The sequence below is a fragment of the Ambystoma mexicanum genome (genome assembly GCF_040938575.1).
Source record: "Ambystoma mexicanum isolate Mex_15411 chromosome 12 unlocalized genomic scaffold, UKY_AmexF1_1 Mex_chr12_unloc.2, whole genome shotgun sequence".
Lineage (NCBI taxonomy): Eukaryota > Metazoa > Chordata > Amphibia > Caudata > Ambystomatidae > Ambystoma > Ambystoma mexicanum.
This window is the reverse complement of record NW_027182323.1, coordinates 7,510,925-7,533,010: the sequence shown is the minus strand read 5'-3', so window position 1 is coordinate 7,533,010 and position 22,086 is coordinate 7,510,925. Positions and strand designations below refer to the sequence as shown.

Sequence of the window (22,086 nt, the reverse complement as noted above, 5' to 3'; positions counted from 1 at the left end):
ATGGAGCCAGAAAGTGCATTAATGTATTATCCTAATTATGTGCCTTTTTTAAGTGGACTCGCTTAACAGAGCAAAGCACAGAAGCATCATTGAGACACAAAGTTTACATATTTACTCTGCTGCTCTTATGATGCAGCTATCTGTGTGCCAGCAACAGAGCTTCACCAACCAAAAAGCACCTGTTTAAAAGAAAAACCCTCTTCAAGGTTCATGAATTCCCACCTGAATTCCTTTATGCGCTACAGAGTGCCTTGACCAATGGATAGATGAATGGATGGATGGACGGCATAGGTTGGTGTATATAGTAATGGATCCATGGATGGATGGATGGGCAGGAGGAAGTTGGGCCAGCTGGAATTTTGTGACAATGAATCTCCATATCAGTGTTTATTGCACAACTTATTTTGTTGCATGTGTTAAATCACTGAAAGTACAGTGTGTTTATATAGATTTTTCAGGTTGCCATTATCTCACCTTCTGGGACGTATAGCTTACTATTCAGGATGTGAAAATTAAAGCCACAAAATATTCTTTTGGCTTAACATGTTGCTATACGGATTTACATGTTGTCATGTGGCTCGATTATGCCATTTCTGTTTTTTGTAAGTAAACTCTATAAGACATTATTACTGAAGGCCTTGAAATCCAAACTATTTGTACCCAGTCAAGCTTGGAAGGTATGTGATCAAATTTGAAGAGTGGCGCTTAGCGTTCAGCCAAAGTTTGTGATCCTCCTAGTCCATTCCACCCACCCCCCTCCAACAGCTGTTTGGCCATCCCACTCCCTCCTTTTTGGATGCAGCCAGAGTACCACTAGTTTCGTATTTCCACTTCCACCACTGCACACATCACAGTCCCCAGAATTGTACAGCACATGCATTAATCCACTCCTTTTCATGCATAGCCTGTTCTTGCAGGGGTGAGTTGTCGGATTGGCTTGGGGTCCTCAGTGGCACCAATGGAGAGTGGTAGATTGAGGCAGCGTGGGCCAGCCCAGGTACTCGCATTCACAACGTGGGGTGTATCTGTGATTCTTCTGTAATGCCGGGTGATGCCTGTGCGACACACAACCTAATTCAACAGATTCCTGCGGCAGGTGTGTTCACCCACTGGATTATCATACCGGTGCGTGGCCTCGAGCATAACGTGTTCTTGCAGGAGCTATGCCCTGCAAGTTCAGAGAGTTGTGGTATCGCCAGCGGTAACAGGTGGCCCCAACAAAGTGTGGGAGTTGTTGGCAGTGTGTGCCAGGTACTCAAGACCAGCTTACAGGATGTGAGCTGCCTCTGTAAGGCAGGTCACACCTGATACCATAACATGCCTCCACAGATTTCTGCAGCAGGTGTAGTCGCCCATTTGGTTATCTTACCGGTGCATGCAATGTTGTGAATTGACGTGATTCACGGATGCTGGTTTGAGGGCCCCTCTTTTTGAGGCGAAGGACTGGCCACTTTTCTTTTAGGTGCCCGGCCGTCTTTCTTGTCCCAGTCCGAGCCTGACTGCTATATGACAGCTTTTACGCACTCTCGTGGTCATGCAGGAAGCTGATCAGCAGGCAAACCTTCCCTCCAGCATCCCACCAGAAAATGGAGGCTGGCTCCATCCCTGGATCTATACCGCAAGGGATGCAGGCCATTCTAGTATACATCACATTTCCTTCACTGTTGACAACTTTCTGCGCCGTCTAGCGGTGAAATTCGATCAGCATGACTAACTCCCCTCACCCTCTCTGGTTGTAGACGACTTTATCTGCAAGGGAAATCACCTTCAGTAAAAATGTTTATGGGTGAAATGAGCTCAGCAGGTGTTCTACTTTTCAACATTGTTTTTTTTTATCCGATTCTGTAGTATTGTGGCAAGTTTTAGATGCAGAATCATTAGCATATGCAGAACAAAATCGAATCTGAAAACTATTATTGGTAGTCTTAAGGAGAGTTTGAATGTAATGATAGCAGTGACAGCATGGAAGCCAATATACATAAATGCAATTGGCCTGGGTTTCTGGTATAAGCCGTGTTGAGGTACAGAACGACAGTGCCTTCTTAGCGCAGTAGGCAGCGCGTCAGTCTCATAATCTGAAGGTCGTGAGTTCGAGCCTCACAGAGGGCATTTACTTTTGACTATTCATTAGAATTAACTGCTTCGGGCCTTTTCAACCTTTACTTTTAAATATTATTCTCCTTCGGCTGTTGTGCAGATCCATGAAATCACTGCACATTCTCACTCCAATTCATCCATTCATAAATCAAGTCATCCATTAATAAATCACATTAATTTCAGTAACAGTGGCCTGGTTTTCGATTAATCTCAAAGGAACGCGGGATTACCAGCTCATGTCATTCAAAGTGCAGGAGAAAGATAGTTTGTGCTCGTGTGTAAAAAAGCATGTGATCCAGGCAACGTATGGTGCCGCACTCAAACCAATATATATGGATCCGGGGGAATCTCATCACGGATTACGTTGAAGGTTGACAGGAGATTTCAAAAAATGAATTCCCAAAATCACACAGGTCTGCCATTTTCTTGATATCCACTCCTGTCAATAAGAATGGTCCAGTGCCTTTGAAAGCCTACCGGTTAGTTATCAAGGCAACCTATAGATTCAAGAAAGCATCCCATTTTGGGTCCGAGAACAAGACAACTGCAGTTGCTTCATCTGAGCTGTACATTGAAACACAACACAAAAACCAAAGTCTAGCATCATCTACTCTCGGGGCATTATGTACTAATGTGCTTTAAATGGGCGGGTACTTGCCAGCCCAGAGTAGCGGCATGTCTTTTATCGGAAAGACTATGGTGTTCCTTACGAGTTTGCCGGTAAGCCGCCAACAGCAAACACAGCTTACTGCTTCCACCGCCCGATATCCCGATATTACCGGGATATTGCAGCTGGCGCAGTCACGGTAAGTGCCCATTGAGAACCACTGAATCACTGGCACCGCTGTTAACGGTGCCAGTGATACAGTGAATTCACTGCCGGCAGGGGCCTGAAAATGAGAAACAGTTCAAATGTTTTTGCCTTGAAAACAGGCAAAGACTTGGATAACTCTCTGCAACTTAATTTTGGGCTTTGAGCTACAAAATAACTAATGTCCCCTCATTACTATTCACTGACGATTACAAAGAGATGTTAAGTGTTCAAATACCACGGTGGTCGCTCTTTTCTGCCTGAGCGGGGTTGTTTACCTTGCTTGTCACACAGCCATCCTCAGATCACCGACGAGATATGAGAGAAGAGAGGCACTGCATTTTATTGCCGGCCCATACAAACCCAGAGATTTCTTGCTCTTCCCCAGGTACTCGGAGAAGAGCATGAAAACCCAGAGACCCTGGGACAATCCCCAAGGTTTGATAGGTCTCGGTGGGGCACATAACACGCCAAATGGGATTGTGGATGCTTGGGAGTTCGGAAGGGCAAGGACAGTGTCCTGTGAAACCATTTTGTGAAGTTGTCCACCCTAACAACGAGGGTTTTGCCATTCGACCAACAGCACACGGCAAATAGGTGCCCATGTCCCACCTCGTTTTGGGCTGCTGCATCAGATGCAGCCTGGAGCGGTGAGGGACATGGACACCAGACAGTGTTGCATGCTCTGACTTCAGCTCCAGTCCTGCGCGCATTTACTAGTCTGAACTTCTGAAAGAAGTCAGGTCATTTCTTTCCGGGGTCAGAGTGTACGACTCCAGAAAGAAATGATTTGACTAATTTCTGAAATCGGACTAGTGAATGCGCTCAGGGACTTAAGAAAGTAAAGTTCTAGCTGCAGCGCACACGCCGTTGTTTATCAAATGGCGCGGCGGAAACGATTGCATGTCAGTTTAGTCTGGATTTTCCAAGCTGTGTTTGGGGGACATGTTGCAGGACTTTTTTGTGGCTCGCTCCCCCACTCTTGCAATGCTGTATACTCCCCTGGGGTCAGGAGTGGCAGGGAGCGGTGTGTGGGGGTCATCTCCAAAGAATAAATGACACACCTGAAAGTTATTTGCATGGCCAGTCACTGACAGATTCCGACCTGCATTCCAGAACACCTAATTTTCCAGAAGCGCTCCTCTGAATTTGAAATGTGCAAGTCCCCAGTTTGAAACCAGATAAGAGTGCCCAATGGGTTAATGGACTGACTTCAGACCTCTCTGTATAACCTGCAGGCCACACATCCAGTTCTGGTGAGACTCCGATGCATGTTTGCTTGATAGGCTGGGAACTTTAGTCATCTCGCCTGGTCTCGAGAAGTTGCCCTGTTTGATTCGCAGCACAGAAAACTTATCAGCACTGACATTAAGCTTCACATATTTTCCTCATGTCAGTCGGGTGCAGAGAGACACGTTTGTATGCTGTGGGTTACCGAGGTAAGAGTGCACAAAACATAGGCACAATTGATAGTGGGCTTGCAGGCACTTGGAGGGGCACTAGGCGTTGGGTGACCATGCATGGCTCCACTTGTAACACACTTTTCAAAACTGTCCATCAGCCACCAAAATGCAACCTCCCCCCAAACAAAAGTTGAGAGTTGCTCAAACCCTGTATTTATACCTCAGGGGATTCAGGGCACTGTAGTTTGCATCTCATTTCCTTCACTGCTGTCAGGGGCGGACTGCCCTATCGGACGTTCTGCCACCGGCAGAATGCAATTCGGACTCGGGATGGCCTGGGGCCAGTTTTACAAGCCACCCTGGGGCCAGTTTGGAATATAACATTATTTTTGCGATTGAGTAACTTAAGTTACTTTAGGCAAGGTAATGTTACATATTGCTCTGAGTTACTCGCCGCCGCACAGCTGATGGAATGCAGAAGGCATCCATCAAAGAAGGTTAACACTTAGTAAGTGTTAACTTTGCTTTGATGAATGCACACAATAGCTGAGGCCGTGATGGGCAGTGTGTCCCCAGCCATCTGCCGGTGTGGTGCCAGGTTACACACCAAATTGTAACAAATTGTCCTGGGGGTTGGGAGGGAGAGAGCTGAGAGCTCGCCTTCTGATATGGGCGGTTCCTGTCCTGTGTTGTGTGCATGTTTGTTTTGGGTTAGGGTGGTGCGCGGGGTGACCTGCCTAGTGTATAGTCCTCCTCGCTGTGAGCGTCGGGGCAGCGACCAGGCAACTGCCAGGGGCCTGCTGCTGCAATGTGGCTTGGGCTGGCTTGGCAGTCAATCACGTGAGCGGACCGCATGTGCATGGTGTATTGTGCTGCTGGGTCTGGGTGCGGTCGGTCACTCACCACGACAGCCCCCCGCACATTTGGTAAACAAGGAAGGAATTTTTGACATGGAGTAGCAGCCTGCAGGCCTCTGGCCCTCTGGCTATTGCAAAGCAAAGCACATGCAACTTGCAAGTGTAACAACAGCGACAAGGCCTCTATCCGGAGCTACAGCAGGCCAACAGAAGGCTCCGCCTAGCTCAACCCAGCTCTGCAACCCAGCCGAGGTGGACAGCAGAAGACATTATTTGTGCATGCACGTGGGCCGACGTGATCACAAATAGTAAGTAAAGATAAAAACATAAAATAAAGGGGCCAGTGCCCGGCCAGGTCATCTACCCTTTATAGCTTTTTTTACTCTGGAGGACTGGACTGGGCTTGTAGACCGTCTGCAAGCCCAGTACTCGAGGCCCATCCACTCCATGCAAAGACCCCTGCTGTTAAGCAACTTAAATTAACTAGTGATTGCCCTGAAGCTGCTGCCGTCTGAAACCTCTTTAAAATGAATAGAAAGGACCCGGCTACTTCTTGAAAAGGATAGATGTGCTGAAGGTCAAAAGGAGAAAGAAAGCAGAGCAGCCATCCATGCCATAGACCCGTTGAAGCATTGCTTCATTTAGAAGTCACTGTAGGCATGCCGCTAAGAGCACACCGTTTATTTTGCAGTTTTGCTTGCTTTGTACTTTTATTCTTTTGTTACTAGTATTCCTAGTGCTACCAGTAAATCTAAAAATATATGTATTTGTTAAAAATGAACCTTTATTAAGTTAACTGAATGAACAAGAAAATAATTCCCAGCACCAGATAGCAGAGTGTGTATAACTGAAATGACATACCCAGCGGGTAAACTGCCCAATGTACACATACTTCAATGGAACATGACATCATGAAAACATCCTTTTTGACAGAGTGAAATGTGCCAGTAACAATCTATATATCTTAAAGAAATATGTGCCCTAAGATCCCATTCCCTTATCTTTTACATTTCTAACAGTGAATACGCTAAAGTGTACGCATGGCAGAGTTCAATGATTTGTTTGATCTAACACAACTGTCTGTTCCATTCTGTATAGTTCAGGAAATCATGCTCCGAGTTTAGTTTCTTTTTCAAACAATTAAGTTCCATTGTGCGGCTGGCCCTGCCCATTTCTGTAACTCTCTCTCTGTAGGATCGTGCAGTACATGGAAGTGCGTGTAAACGGACTACATGCCTCCACACATTCTGCGTGTTTTATGTTCATTTAAATCGGCCGAGACGAGGTCCATGACTGCAGAGATGTTTTGGAGAGACTAACCCACCCTGTGCTGGTATCAATTTGCGACGCACATACACACTGCATATGCATACAAATATTTTTTTTATTTCTAAACTCCCCTTTTACCTGCAGTGATCTTCTTTATGGTTGGTGCAGGTCAGCAACACAGCACGCTCCACCTGATGACTGATATCTTGAAATATGCACCAAAAGTAGTTGCTTTATGTCACTAATCAAATTTTTTCAACATCGCTTTCATGGACAACGAGCAGATGAGGCATTCCAGCAATTATTAATCTGCTGATGCATCAGGTCCGGTTCTCTGGGGAGAGTACCTTGTGGTTAGCCTGGGGCAGGTAGACAGATTGGAGAATGGTGGTTCAATGTGTATGCTTCTGATGAAAAAATAAGTTGAATTAGTGCTTGGAAATGCAGGGCAAAAGATTAGATCTGTTCAGTTTTAGGTCTCTTGAAACGTGGCTCGTTCATTCAACGCCGAGCACACTCCACACAGTTTTGACCTAGCACAGCCAGTTTGATGCACCCTTCTTCCACCACTACTGCTGTAAGGGCCAGCCGTGTGCTGGAGGATCTGAGAGTTGATGGCAATGGGAACTTTGCAGGCATAGAGTCCCTGTCTATTGCCGCTCAGCATGTGAGTGCGCTTTACGTGGAAATGCCCCAGAAACTGCAGGCACATGCAGTTCACTGCAAATTTTGCTCAGTCCTGTGAACGAGACTGTAAATATGGAGCCAGAAAGTGCATTAATGTATTATCCTAATTATGTGCCTTTTTTAAGTGGACTCGCTTAACAGAGCAAAGCACAGAAGCATCATTGAGACACAAAGTTTACATATTTACTCTGCTGCTCTTATGATGCAGCTATCTGTGTGCCAGCAACAGAGCTTCACCAACCAAAAAGCACCTGTTTAAAAGAAAAACCCTCTTCAAGGTTCATGAATTCCCACCTGAATTCCTTTATGCGCTACAGAGTGCCTTGACCAATGGATAGATGAATGGATGGATGGACGGCATAGGTTGGTGTATATAGTAATGGATCCATGGATGGATGGATGGGCAGGAGGAAGTTGGGCCAGCTGGAATTTTGTGACAATGAATCTCCATATCAGTGTTTATTGCACAACTTATTTTGTTGCATGTGTTAAATCACTGAAAGTACAGTGTGTTTATATAGATTTTTCAGGTTGCCATTATCTCACCTTCTGGGACGTATAGCTTACTATTCAGGATGTGAAAATTAAAGCCACAAAATATTCTTTTGGCTTAACATGTTGCTATACGGATTTACATGTTGTCATGTGGCTCGATTATGCCATTTCTGTTTTTTGTAAGTAAACTCTATAAGACATTATTACTGAAGGCCTTGAAATCCAAACTATTTGTACCCAGTCAAGCTTGGAAGGTATGTGATCAAATTTGAAGAGTGGCGCTTAGCGTTCAGCCAAAGTTTGTGATCCTCCTAGTCCATTCCACCCACCCCCCTCCAACAGCTGTTTGGCCATCCCACTCCCTCCTTTTTGGATGCAGCCAGAGTACCACTAGTTTCGTATTTCCACTTCCACCACTGCACACATCACAGTCCCCAGAATTGTACAGCACATGCATTAATCCACTCCTTTTCATGCATAGCCTGTTCTTGCAGGGGTGAGTTGTCGGATTGGCTTGGGGTCCGCGGTGGCACCAATGGAGAGTGGTAGATTGAGGCAGCGTGGGCCAGCCCAGGTACTCGCATTCACAACGTGGGGTGTATCTGTGATTCTTCTGTAATGCCGGGTGATGCCTGTGCGACACACAACCTAATTCAACAGATTCCTGCGGCAGGTGTGTTCACCCACTGGATTATCATACCGGTGCGTGGCCTCGAGCATAACGTGTTCTTGCAGGAGCTATGCCCTGCAAGTTCAGAGAGTTGTGGTATCGCCAGCGGTAACAGGTGGCCCCAACAAAGTGTGGGAGTTGTTGGCAGTGTGTGCCAGGTACTCAAGACCAGCTTACAGGATGTGAGCTGCCTCTGTAAGGCAGGTCACACCTGATACCATAACATGCCTCCACAGATTTCTGCAGCAGGTGTAGTCGCCCATTTGGTTATCTTACCGGTGCATGCAATGTTGTGAATTGACGTGATTCACGGATGCTGGTTTGAGGGCCCCTCTTTTTGAGGCGAAGGACTGGCCACTTTTCTTTTAGGTGCCCGGCCGTCTTTCTTGTCCCAGTCCGAGCCTGACTGCTATATGACAGCTTTTACGCACTCTCGTGGTCATGCAGGAAGCTGATCAGCAGGCAAACCTTCCCTCCAGCATCCCACCAGAAAATGGAGGCTGGCTCCATCCCTGGATCTATACCGCAAGGGATGCAGGCCATTCTAGTATACATCACATTTCCTTCACTGTTGACAACTTTCTGCGCCGTCTAGCGGTGAAATTCGATCAGCATGACTAACTCCCCTCACCCTCTCTGGTTGTAGACGACTTTTTCTGCAAGGGAAATCACCTTCAGTAAAAATGTTTATGGGTGAAATGAGCTCAGCAGGTGTTCTACTTTTCAACATTGTTTTTTTTTATCCGATTCTGTAGTATTGTGGCAAGTTTTAGATGCAGAATCATTAGCATATGCAGAACAAAATCGAATCTGAAAACTATTATTGGTAGTCTTAAGGAGAGTTTGAATGTAATGATAGCAGTGACAGCATGGAAGCCAATATACATAAATGCAATTGGCCTGGGTTTCTGGTATAAGCCGTGTTGAGGTACAGAACGACAGTGCCTTCTTAGCGCAGTAGGCAGCGCGTCAGTCTCATATTCTGAAGGTCGTGAGTTCGAGCCTCACAGAGGGCATTTACTTTTGACTATTCATTAGAATTAACTGCTTCGGGCCTTTTCAACCTTTACTTTTAAATATTATTCTCCTTCGGCTGTTGTGCAGATCCATGAAATCACTGCACATTCTCACTCCAATTCATCCATTCATAAATCAAGTCATCCATTAATAAATCACATTAATTGCAGTAACAGTGGCCTGGTTTTCGATTAATCTCAAAGGAACGCGGGATTACCAGCTCATGTCATTCAAAGTGCAGGAGAAAGATAGTTTGTGCTCGTGTGTAAAAAAGCATGTGATCCAGGCAACGTATGGTGCCGCACTCAAACCAATATATATGGATCCGGGGGAATCTCATCACGGATTACGTTGAAGGTTGACAGGAGATTTCAAAAAATGAATTCCCAAAATCACACAGGTCTGCCATTTTCTTGATATCCACTCCTGTCAATAAGAATGGTCCAGTGCCTTTGAAAGCCTACCGGTTAGTTATCAAGGCAACCTATAGATTCAAGAAAGCATCCCATTTTGGGTCCGAGAACAAGACAACTGCAGTTGCTTCATCTGAGCTGTACATTGAAACACAACACAAAAACCAAAGTCTAGCATCATCTACTCTCGGGGCATTATGTACTAATGTGCTTTAAATGGGCGGGTACTTGCCAGCCCAGAGTAGCGGCATGTCTTTTATCGGAAAGACTATGGTGTTCCTTACGAGTTTGCCGGTAAGCCGCCAACAGCAAACACAGCTTACTGCTTCCACCGCCCGATATCCCGATATTACCGGGATATTGCAGCTGGCGCAGTCACGGTAAGTGCCCATTGAGAACCACTGAATCACTGGCACCGCTGTTAACGGTGCCAGTGATACAGTGAATTCACTGCCGGCAGGGGCCTGAAAATGAGAAACAGTTCAAATGTTTTTGCCTTGAAAACAGCCAAAGACTTGGATAACTCTCTGCAACTTAATTTTGGGCTTTGAGCTACAAAATAACTAATGTCCCCTCATTACTATTCACTGACGATTACAAAGAGATGTTAAGTGTTCAAATACCACGGTGGTCGCTCTTTTCTGCCTGAGCGGGGTTGTTTACCTTGCTTGTCACACAGCCATCCTCAGATCACCGACGAGATATGAGAGAAGAGAGGCACTGCATTTTATTGCCGGCCCATACAAACCCAGAGATTTCTTGCTCTTCCCCAGGTACTCGGAGAAGAGCATGAAAACCCAGAGACCCTGGGACAATCCCCAAGGTTTGATAGGTCTCGGTGGGGCACATAACACGCCAAATGGGATTGTGGATGCTTGGGAGTTCGGAAGGGCAAGGACAGTGTCCTGTGAAACCATTTTGTGAAGTTGTCCACCCTAACAACGAGGGTTTTGCCATTCGACCAACAGCACACGGCAAATAGGTGCCCATGTCCCACCTCGTTTTGGGCTGCTGCATCAGATGCAGCCTGGAGCGGTGAGGGACATGGACACCAGACAGTGTTGCATGCTCTGACTTCAGCTCCAGTCCTGCGCGCATTTACTAGTCTGAACTTCTGAAAGAAGTCAGGTCATTTCTTTCCGGGGTCAGAGTGTACGACTCCAGAAAGAAATGATTTGACTAATTTCTGAAATCGGACTAGTGAATGCGCTCAGGGACTTAAGAAAGTAAAGTTCTAGCTGCAGCGCACACGCCGTTGTTTATCAAATGGCGCGGCGGAAACGATTGCATGTCAGTTTAGTCTGGATTTTCCAAGCTGTGTTTGGGGGACATGTTGCAGGACTTTTTTGTGGTTCGCTCCCCCACTCTTGCAATGCTGTATACTCCCCTGGGGTCAGGAGTGGCAGGGAGCGGTGTGTGGGGGTCATCTCCAAAGAATAAATGACACACCTGAAAGTTATTTGCATGGCCAGTCACTGACAGATTCCGACCTGCATTCCAGAACACCTAATTTTCCAGAAGCGCTCCTCTGAATTTGAAATGTGCAAGTCCCCAGTTTGAAACCAGATAAGAGTGCCCAATGGGTTAATGGACTGACTTCAGACCTCTCTGTATAACCTGCAGGCCACACATCCAGTTCTGGTGAGACTCCGATGCATGTTTGCTTGATAGGCTGGGAACTTTAGTCATCTCGCCTGGTCTCGAGAAGTTGCCCTGTTTGATTCGCAGCACAGAAAACTTATCAGCACTGACATTAAGCTTCACATATTTTCCTCATGTCAGTCGGGTGCAGAGAGACACGTTTGTATGCTGTGGGTTACCGAGGTAAGAGTGCACAAAACATAGGCACAATTGATAGTGGGCTTGCAGGCACTTGGAGGGGCACTAGGCGTTGGGTGACCATGCATGGCTCCACTTGTAACACACTTTTCAAAACTGTCCATCAGCCACCAAAATGCAACCTCCCCCCAAACAAAAGTTGAGAGTTGCTCAAACCCTGTATTTATACCTCAGGGGATTCAGGGCACTGTAGTTTGCATCTCATTTCCTTCACTGCTGTCAGGGGCGGACTGCCCTATCGGACGTTCTGCCACCGGCAGAATGCAATTCGGACTCGGGATGGCCTGGGGCCAGTTTTACAAGCCACCCTGGGGCCAGTTTGGAATATAACATTATTTTTGCGATTGAGTAACTTAAGTTACTTTAGGCAAGGTAATGTTACATATTGCTCTGAGTTACTCGCCGCCGCACAGCTGATGGAATGCAGAAGGCATCCATCAAAGAAGGTTAACACTTAGTAAGTGTTAACTTTGCTTTGATGAATGCACACAATAGCTGAGGCCGTGATGGGCAGTGTGTGTCCCCAGCCATCTGCCGGTGTGGTGCCAGGTTAAACACCAAATTGTAACAAATTGTCCTGGGGGTTGGGAGGGAGAGAGCTGAGAGCTCGCCTTCTGATATGGGCGGTTCCTGTCCTGTGTTGTGTGCATGTTTGTTTTGGGTTAGGGTGGTGCGCGGGGTGACCTGCCTAGTGTATAGTCCTCCTCGCTGTGAGCGTCGGGGCAGCGACCAGGCAACTGCCAGGGGCCTGCTGCTGCAATGTGGCTTGGGCTGGCTTGGCAGTCAATCACGTGAGCGGACCGCATGTGCATGGTGTATTGTGCTGCTGGGTCTGGGTGCGGTCGGTCACTCACCACGACAGCCCCCCGCACATTTGGTAAACAAGGAAGGAATTTTTGACATGGAGTAGCAGCCTGCAGGCCTCTGGCCCTCTGGCTATTGCAAAGCAAAGCACATGCAACTTGCAAGTGTAACAACAGCGACAAGGCCTCTATCCGGAGCTACAGCAGGCCAACAGAAGGCTCCGCCTAGCTCAACCCAGCTCTGCAACCCAGCCGAGGTGGACAGCAGAAGACATTATTTGTGCATGCACGTGGGCCGACGTGATCACAAATAGTAAGTAAAGATAAAAACATAAAATAAAGGGGCCAGTGCCCGGCCAGGTCATCTACCCTTTATAGCTTTTTTTACTCTGGAGGACTGGACTGGGCTTGTAGACCGTCTGCAAGCCCAGTACTCGAGGCCCATCCACTCCATGCAAAGACCCCTGCTGTTAAGCAACTTAAATTAACTAGTGATTGCCCTGAAGCTGCTGCCGTCTGAAACCTCTTTAAAATGAATAGAAAGGACCCGGCTACTTCTTGAAAAGGATAGATGTGCTGAAGGTCAAAAGGAGAAAGAAAGCAGAGCAGCCATCCATGCCATAGACCCGTTGAAGCATTGCTTCATTTAGAAGTCACTGTAGGCATGCCGCTAAGAGCACACCGTTTATTTTGCAGTTTTGCTTGCTTTGTACTTTTATTCTTTTGTTACTAGTATTCCTAGTGCTACCAGTAAATCTAAAAATATATGTATTTGTTAAAAATGAACCTTTATTAAGTTAACTGAATGAACAAGAAAATAATTCCCAGCACCAGATAGCAGAGTGTGTATAACTGAAATGACATACCCAGCGGGTAAACTGCCCAATGTACACATACTTCAATGGAACATGACATCATGAAAACATCCTTTTTGACAGAGTGAAATGTCCCAGTAACAATCTATATATCTTAAAGAAATATGTGCCCTAAGATCCCATTCCCTTATCTTTTACATTTCTAACAGTGAATACGCTAAAGTGTACGCATGGCAGAGTTCAATGATTTGTTTGATCTAACACAACTGTCTGTTCCATTCTGTATAGTTCAGGAAATCATGCTCCGAGTTTAGTTTCTTTTTCAAACAATTAAGTTCCATTGTGCGGCTGGCCCTGCCCATTTCTGTAACTCTCTCTCTGTAGGATCGTGCAGTACATGGAAGTGCGTGTAAACGGACTACATGCCTCCACACATTCTGCGTGTTTTATGTTCATTTAAATCGGCCGAGACGAGGTCCATGACTGCAGAGATGTTTTGGAGAGACTAAACCACCCTGTGCTGGTATCAATTTGCGACGCACATACACACTGCATATGCATACAAATATTTTTTTTATTTCTAAACTCCCCTTTTACCTGCAGTGATCTTCTTTATGGTTGGTGCAGGTCAGCAACACAGCACGCTCCACCTGATGACTGATATCTTGAAATATGCACCAAAAGTAGTTGCTTTATGTCACTAATCAAATTTTTTCAACATCGCTTTCATGGACAACGAGCAGATGAGGCATTCCAGCAATTATTAATCTGCTGATGCATCAGGTCCGGTTCTCTGGGGAGAGTACCTTGTGGTTAGCCTGGGGCAGGTAGACAGATTGGAGAATGGTGGTTCAATGTGTATGCTTCTGATGAAAAAATAAGTTGAATTAGTGCTTGGAAATGCAGGGCAAAAGATTAGATCTGTTCAGTTTTAGGTCTCTTGAAACGTGGCTCGTTCATTCAACGCCGAGCACACTCCACACAGTTTTGACCTAGCACAGCCAGTTTGATGCACCCTTCTTCCACCACGACTGCTGTAAGGGCCAGCCGTGTGCTGGAGGATCTGAGAGTTGATGGCAATGGGAACTTTGCAGGCATAGAGTCCCTGTCTATTGCCGCTCAGCATGTGAGTGCGCTTTACGTGGAAATGCCCCAGAAACTGCAGGCACATGCAGTTCACTGCAAATTTTGCTCAGTCCTGTGAACGAGACTGTAAATATGGAGCCAGAAAGTGCATTAATGTATTATCCTAATTATGTGCCTTTTTTAAGTGGACTCGCTTAACAGAGCAAAGCACAGAAGCATCATTGAGACACAAAGTTTACATATTTACTCTGCTGCTCTTATGATGCAGCTATCTGTGTGCCAGCAACAGAGCTTCACCAACCAAAAAGCACCTGTTTAAAAGAAAAACCCTCTTCAAGGTTCATGAATTCCCACCTGAATTCCTTTATGCGCTACAGAGTGCCTTGACCAATGGATAGATGAATGGATGGATGGACGGCATAGGTTGGTGTATATAGTAATGGATCCATGGATGGATGGATGGGCAGGAGGAAGTTGGGCCAGCTGGAATTTTGTGACAATGAATCTCCATATCAGTGTTTATTGCACAACTTATTTTGTTGCATGTGTTAAATCACTGAAAGTACAGTGTGTTTATATAGATTTTTCAGGTTGCCATTATCTCACCTTCTGGGACGTATAGCTTACTATTCAGGATGTGAAAATTAAAGCCACAAAATATTCTTTTGGCTTAACATGTTGCTATACGGATTTACATGTTGTCATGTGGCTCGATTATGCCATTTCTGTTTTTTGTAAGTAAACTCTATAAGACATTATTACTGAAGGCCTTGAAATCCAAACTATTTGTACCCAGTCAAGCTTGGAAGGTATGTGATCAAATTTGAAGAGTGGCGCTTAGCGTTCAGCCAAAGTTTGTGATCCTCCTAGTCCATTCCACCCACCCCCCTCCAACAGCTGTTTGGCCATCCCACTCCCTCCTTTTTGGATGCAGCCAGAGTACCACTAGTTTCGTATTTCCACTTCCACCACTGCACACATCACAGTCCCCAGAATTGTACAGCACATGCATTAATCCACTCCTTTTCATGCATAGCCTGTTCTTGCAGGGGTGAGTTGTCGGATTGGCTTGGGGTCCGCGGTGGCACCAATGGAGAGTGGTAGATTGAGGCAGCGTGGGCCAGCCCAGGTACTCGCATTCACAACGTGGGGTGTATCTGTGATTCTTCTGTAATGCCGGGTGATGCCTGTGCGACACACAACCTAATTCAACAGATTCCTGCGGCAGGTGTGTTCACCCACTGGATTATCATACCGGTGCGTGGCCTCGAGCATAACGTGTTCTTGCAGGAGCTATGCCCTGCAAGTTCAGAGAGTTGTGGTATCGCCAGCGGTAACAGGTGGCCCCAACAAAGTGTGGGAGTTGTTGGCAGTGTGTGCCAGGTACTCAAGACCAGCTTACAGGATGTGAGCTGCCTCTGTAAGGCAGGTCACACCTGATACCATAACATGCCTCCACAGATTTCTGCAGCAGGTGTAGTCGCCCATTTGGTTATCTTACCGGTGCATGCAATGTTGTGAATTGACGTGATTCACGGATGCTGGTTTGAGGGCCCCTCTTTTTGAGGCGAAGGACTGGCCACTTTTCTTTTAGGTGCCCGGCCGTCTTTCTTGTCCCAGTCCGAGCCTGACTGCTATATGACAGCTTTTACGCACTCTCGTGGTCATGCAGGAAGCTGATCAGCAGGCAAACCTTCCCTCCAGCATCCCACCAGAAAATGGAGGCTGGCTCCATCCCTGGATCTATACCGCAAGGGATGCAGGCCATTCTAGTATACATCACATTTCCTTCACTGTTGACAACTTTCTGCGCCGTCTAGCGGTGAAATTCGATCAGCATGACTAACTCCCCTCACCCTCTCTGGTTGTAGACGACTTTATCTGCAAGGGAAATCACCTTCAGTAAAAATGTTTATGGGTGAAATGAGCTCAGCAGGTGTTCTACTTTTCAACATTGTTTTTTTTTATCCGATTCTGTAGTATTGTGGCAAGTTTTAGATGCAGAATCATTAGCATATGCAGAACAAAATCGAATCTGAAAACTATTATTGGTAGTCTTAAGGAGAGTTTGAATGTAATGATAGCAGTGACAGCATGGAAGCCAATATACATAAATGCAATTGGCCTGGGTTTCTGGTATAAGCCGTGTTGAGGTACAGAACGACAGTGCCTTCTTAGCGCAGTAGGCAGCGCGTCAGTCTCATAATCTGAAGGTCGTGAGTTCGAGCCTCACAGAGGGCATTTACTTTTGACTATTCATTAGAATTAACTGCTTCGGGCCTTTTCAACCTTTACTTTTAAATATTATTCTCCTTCGGCTGTTGTGCAGATCCATGAAATCACTGCACATTCTCATTCCAATTCATCCATTCATAAATCAAGTCATCCATTAATAAATCACATTAATTGCAGTAACAGTGGCCTGGTTTTCGATTAATCTCAAAGGAACGCGGGATTACCAGCTCATGTCATTCAAAGTGCAGGAGAAAGATAGTTTGTGCTCGTGTGTAAAAAAGCATGTGATCCAGGCAACGTATGGTGCCGCACTCAAACCAATATATATGGATCCGGGGGAATCTCATCACGGATTACGTTGAAGGTTGACAGGAGATTTCAAAAAATGAATTCCCAAAATCACACAGGTCTGCCATTTTCTTGATATCCACTCCTGTCAATAAGAATGGTCCAGTGCCTTTGAAAGCCTACCGGTTAGTTATCAAGGCAACCTATAGATTCAAGAAAGCATCCCATTTTGGGTCCGAGAACAAGACAACTGCAGTTGCTTCATCTGAGCTGTACATTGAAACACAACACAAAAACCAAAGTCTAGCATCATCTACTCTCGGGGCATTATGTACTAATGTGCTTTAAATGGGCGGGTACTTGCCAGCCCAGAGTAGCGGCATGTCTTTTATCGGAAAGACTATGGTGTTCCTTACGAGTTTGCCGGTAAGCCGCCAACAGCAAACACAGCTTACTGCTTCCACCGCCCGATATCCCGATATTACCGGGATATTGCAGCTGGCGCAGTCACGGTAAGTGCCCATTGAGAACCACTGAATCACTGGCACCGCTGTTAACGGTGCCAGTGATACAGTGAATTCACTGCCGGCAGGGGCCTGAAAATGAGAAACAGTTCAAATGTTTTTGCCTTGAAAACAGGCAAAGACTTGGATAACTCTCTGCAACTTAATTTTGGGCTTTGAGCTACAAAATAACTAATGTCCCCTCATTACTATTCACTGACGATTACAAAGAGATGTTAAGTGTTCAAATACCACGGTGGTCGCTCTTTTCTGCCTGAGCGGGGTTGTTTACCTTGCTTGTCACACAGCCATCCTCAGATCACCGACGAGATATGAGAGAAGAGAGGCACTGCATTTTATTGCCGGCCCATACAAACCCAGAGATTTCTTGCTCTTCCCCAGGTACTCGGAGAAGAGCATGAAAACCCAGAGACCCTGGGACAATCCCCAAGGTTTGATAGGTCTCGGTGGGGCACATAACACGCCAAATGGGATTGTGGATGCTTGGGAGTTCGGAAGGGCAAGGACAGTGTCCTGTGAAACCATTTTGTGAAGTTGTCCACCCTAACAACGAGGGTTTTGCCATTCGACCAACAGCACACGGCAAATAGGTGCCCATGTCCCACCTCGTTTTGGGCTGCTGCATCAGATGCAGCCTGGAGCGGTGAGGGACATGGACACCAGACAGTGTTGCATGCTCTGACTTCAGCTCCAGTCCTGCGCGCATTTACTAGTCTGAACTTCTGAAAGAAGTCGGGTCATTTCTTTCCGGGGTCAGAGTGTACGACTCCAGAAAGAAATGATTTGACTAATTTCTGAAATCGGACTAGTGAATGCGCTCAGGGACTTAAGAAAGTAAAGTTCTAGCTGCAGCGCACACGCCGTTGTTTATCAAATGGCGCGGCGGAAACGATTGCATGTCAGTTTAGTCTGGATTTTCCAAGCTGTGTTTGGGGGACATGTTGCAGGACTTTTTTGTGGCTCGCTCCCCCACTCTTGCAATGCTGTATACTCCCCTGGGGTCAGGAGTGGCAGGGAGCGGTGTGTGGGGGTCATCTCCAAAGAATAAATGACACACCTGAAAGTTATTTGCATGGCCAGTCACTGACAGATTCCGACCTGCATTCCAGAACACCTAATTTTCCAGAAGCGCTCCTCTGAATTTGAAATGTGCAAGTCCCCAGTTTGAAACCAGATAAGAGTGCCCAATGGGTTAATGGACTGACTTCAGACCTCTCTGTATAACCTGCAGGCCACACATCCAGTTCTGGTGAGACTCCGATGCATGTTTGCTTGATAGGCTGGGAACTTTAGTCATCTCGCCTGGTCTCGAGAAGTTGCCCTGTTTGATTCGCAGCACAGAAAACTTATCAGCACTGACATTAAGCTTCACATATTTTCCTCATGTCAGTCGGGTGCAGAGAGACACGTTTGTATGCTGTGGGTTACCGAGGTAAGAGTGCACAAAACATAGGCACAATTGATAGTGGGCTTGCAGGCACTTGGAGGGGCACTAGGCGTTGGGTGACCATGCATGGCTCCACTTGTAACACACTTTTCAAAACTGTCCATCAGCCACCAAAATGCAACCTCCCCCCAAACAAAAGTTGAGAGTTGCTCAAACCCTGTATTTATACCTCAGGGGATTCAGGGCACTGTAGTTTGCATCTCATTTCCTTCACTGCTGTCAGGGGCGGACTGCCCTATCGGACGTTCTGCCACCGGCAGAATGCAATTCGGACTCGGGATGGCCTGGGGCCAGTTTTACAAGCCACCCTGGGGCCAGTTTGGAATATAACATTATTTTTGCGATTGAGTAACTTAAGTTACTTTAGGCAAGGTAATGTTACATATTGCTCTGAGTTACTCGCCGCCGCACAGCTGATGGAATGCAGAAGGCATCCATCAAAGAAGGTTAACACTTAGTAAGTGTTAACTTTGCTTTGATGAATGCACACAATAGCTGAGGCCGTGATGGGCAGTGTGTGTCCCCAGCCATCTGCCGGTGTGGTGCCAGGTTAAACACCAAATTGTAACAAATTGTCCTGGGGGTTGGGAGGGAGAGAGCTGAGAGCTCGCCTTCTGATATGGGCGGTTCCTGTCCTGTGTTGTGTGCATGTTTGTTTTGGGTTAGGGTGGTGCGCGGGGTGACCTGCCTAGTGTATAGTCCTCCTCGCTGTGAGCGTCGGGGCAGCGACCAGGCAACTGCCAGGGGCCTGCTGCTGCAATGTGGCTTGGGCTGGCTTGGCAGTCAATCACGTGAGCGGACCGCATGTGCATGGTGTATTGTGCTGCTGGGTCTGGGTGCGGTCGGTCACTCACCACGACAGCCCCCCGCACATTTGGTAAACAAGGAAGGAATTTTTGACATGGAGTAGCAGCCTGCAGGCCTCTGGCCCTCTGGCTATTGCAAAGCAAAGCACATGCAACTTGCAAGTGTAACAACAGCGACAAGGCCTCTATCCGGAGCTACAGCAGGCCAACAGAAGGCTCCGCCTAGCTCAACCCAGCTCTGCAACCCAGCCGAGGTGGACAGCAGAAGACATTATTTGTGCATGCACGTGGGCCGACGTGATCACAAATAGTAAGTAAAGATAAAAACATAAAATAAAGGGGCCAGTGCCCGGCCAGGTCATCTACCCTTTATAGCTTTTTTTACTCTGGAGGACTGGACTGGGCTTGTAGACCGTCTGCAAGCCCAGTACTCGAGGCCCATCCACTCCATGCAAAGACCCCTGCTGTTAAGCAACTTAAATTAACTAGTGATTGCCCTGAAGCTGCTGCCGTCTGAAACCTCTTTAAAATGAATAGAAAGGACCCGGCTACTTCTTGAAAAGGATAGATGTGCTGAAGGTCAAAAGGAGAAAGAAAGCAGAGCAGCCATCCATGCCATAGACCCGTTGAAGCATTGCTTCATTTAGAAGTCACTGTAGGCATGCCGCTAAGAGCACACCGTTTATTTTGCAGTTTTGCTTGCTTTGTACTTTTATTCTTTTGTTACTAGTATTCCTAGTGCTACCAGTAAATCTAAAAATATATGTATTTGTTAAAAATGAACCTTTATTAAGTTAACTGAATGAACAAGAAAATAATTCCCAGCACCAGATAGCAGAGTGTGTATAACTGAAATGACATACCCAGCGGGTAAACTGCCCAATGTACACATACTTCAATGGAACATGACATCATGAAAACATCCTTTTTGACAGAGTGAAATGTCCCAGTAACAATCTATATATCTTAAAGAAATATGTGCCCTAAGATCCCATTCCCTTATCTTTTACATTTCTAACAGTGAATACGCTAAAGTGTACGCATGGCAGAGTTCAATGATTTGTTTGATCTAACACAACTGTCTGTTCCATTCTGTATAGTTCAGGAAATCATGCTCCGAGTTTAGTTTCTTTTTCAAACAATTAAGTTCCATTGTGCGGCTGGCCCTGCCCATTTCTGTAACTCTCTCTCTGTAGGATCGTGCAGTACATGGAAGTGCGTGTAAACGGACTACATGCCTCCACACATTCTGCGTGTTTTATGTTCATTTAAATCGGCCGAGACGAGGTCCATGACTGCAGAGATGTTTTGGAGAGACTAAACCACCCTGTGCTGGTATCAATTTGCGACGCACATACACACTGCATATGCATACAAATATTTTTTTTATTTCTAAACTCCCCTTTTACCTGCAGTGATCTTCTTTATGGTTGGTGCAGGTCAGCAACACAGCACGCTCCACCTGATGACTGATATCTTGAAATATGCACCAAAAGTAGTTGCTTTATGTCACTAATCAAATTTTTTCAACATCGCTTTCATGGACAACGAGCAGATGAGGCATTCCAGCAATTATTAATCTGCTGATGCATCAGGTCCGGTTCTCTGGGGAGAGTACCTTGTGGTTAGCCTGGGGCAGGTAGACAGATTGGAGAATGGTGGTTCAATGTGTATGCTTCTGATGAAAAAATAAGTTGAATTAGTGCTTGGAAATGCAGGGCAAAAGATTAGATCTGTTCAGTTTTAGGTCTCTTGAAACGTGGCTCGTTCATTCAACGCCGAGCACACTCCACACAGTTTTGACCTAGCACAGCCAGTTTGATGCACCCTTCTTCCACCACGACTGCTGTAAGGGCCAGCCGTGTGCTGGAGGATCTGAGAGTTGATGGCAATGGGAACTTTGCAGGCATAGAGTCCCTGTCTATTGCCGCTCAGCATGTGAGTGCGCTTTACGTGGAAATGCCCCAGAAACTGCAGGCACATGCAGTTCACTGCAAATTTTGCTCAGTCCTGTGAACGAGACTGTAAATATGGAGCCAGAAAGTGCATTAATGTATTATCCTAATTATGTGCCTTTTTTAAGTGGACTCGCTTAACAGAGCAAAGCACAGAAGCATCATTGAGACACAAAGTTTACATATTTACTCTGCTGCTCTTATGATGCAGCTATCTGTGTGCCAGCAACAGAGCTTCACCAACCAAAAAGCACCTGTTTAAAAGAAAAACCCTCTTCAAGGTTCATGAATTCCCACCTGAATTCCTTTATGCGCTACAGAGTGCCTTGACCAATGGATAGATGAATGGATGGATGGACGGCATAGGTTGGTGTATATAGTAATGGATCCATGGATGGATGGATGGGCAGGAGGAAGTTGGGCCAGCTGGAATTTTGTGACAATGAATCTCCATATCAGTGTTTATTGCACAACTTATTTTGTTGCATGTGTTAAATCACTGAAAGTACAGTGTGTTTATATAGATTTTTCAGGTTGCCATTATCTCACCTTCTGGGACGTATAGCTTA

The 22,086-nt window shown here is 46.2% G+C and overlaps 3 non-coding genes across 3 annotated transcripts; all 3 read left to right on the top strand.

Annotated features, from left to right (window-relative positions):
- The first annotated feature begins 2,036 nt into the window (after positions 1-2,036).
- TRNAM-CAU (transfer RNA methionine (anticodon CAU)) lies at positions 2,037-2,109 on the top strand. The gene has a single exon. It is a non-coding gene; the product is annotated as a tRNA-Met (tRNA).
- Positions 2,110-9,232: 7,123 nt separating this feature from the next.
- Positions 9,233-9,305, top strand: TRNAM-CAU (transfer RNA methionine (anticodon CAU)). The gene has a single exon. It is a non-coding gene; the product is annotated as a tRNA-Met (tRNA).
- A 7,125-nt stretch (positions 9,306-16,430) lies between these two features.
- On the top strand, positions 16,431-16,503 carry TRNAM-CAU (transfer RNA methionine (anticodon CAU)). The gene has a single exon. It is a non-coding gene; the product is annotated as a tRNA-Met (tRNA).
- The last annotated feature ends 5,583 nt before the right edge of the window (positions 16,504-22,086 follow it).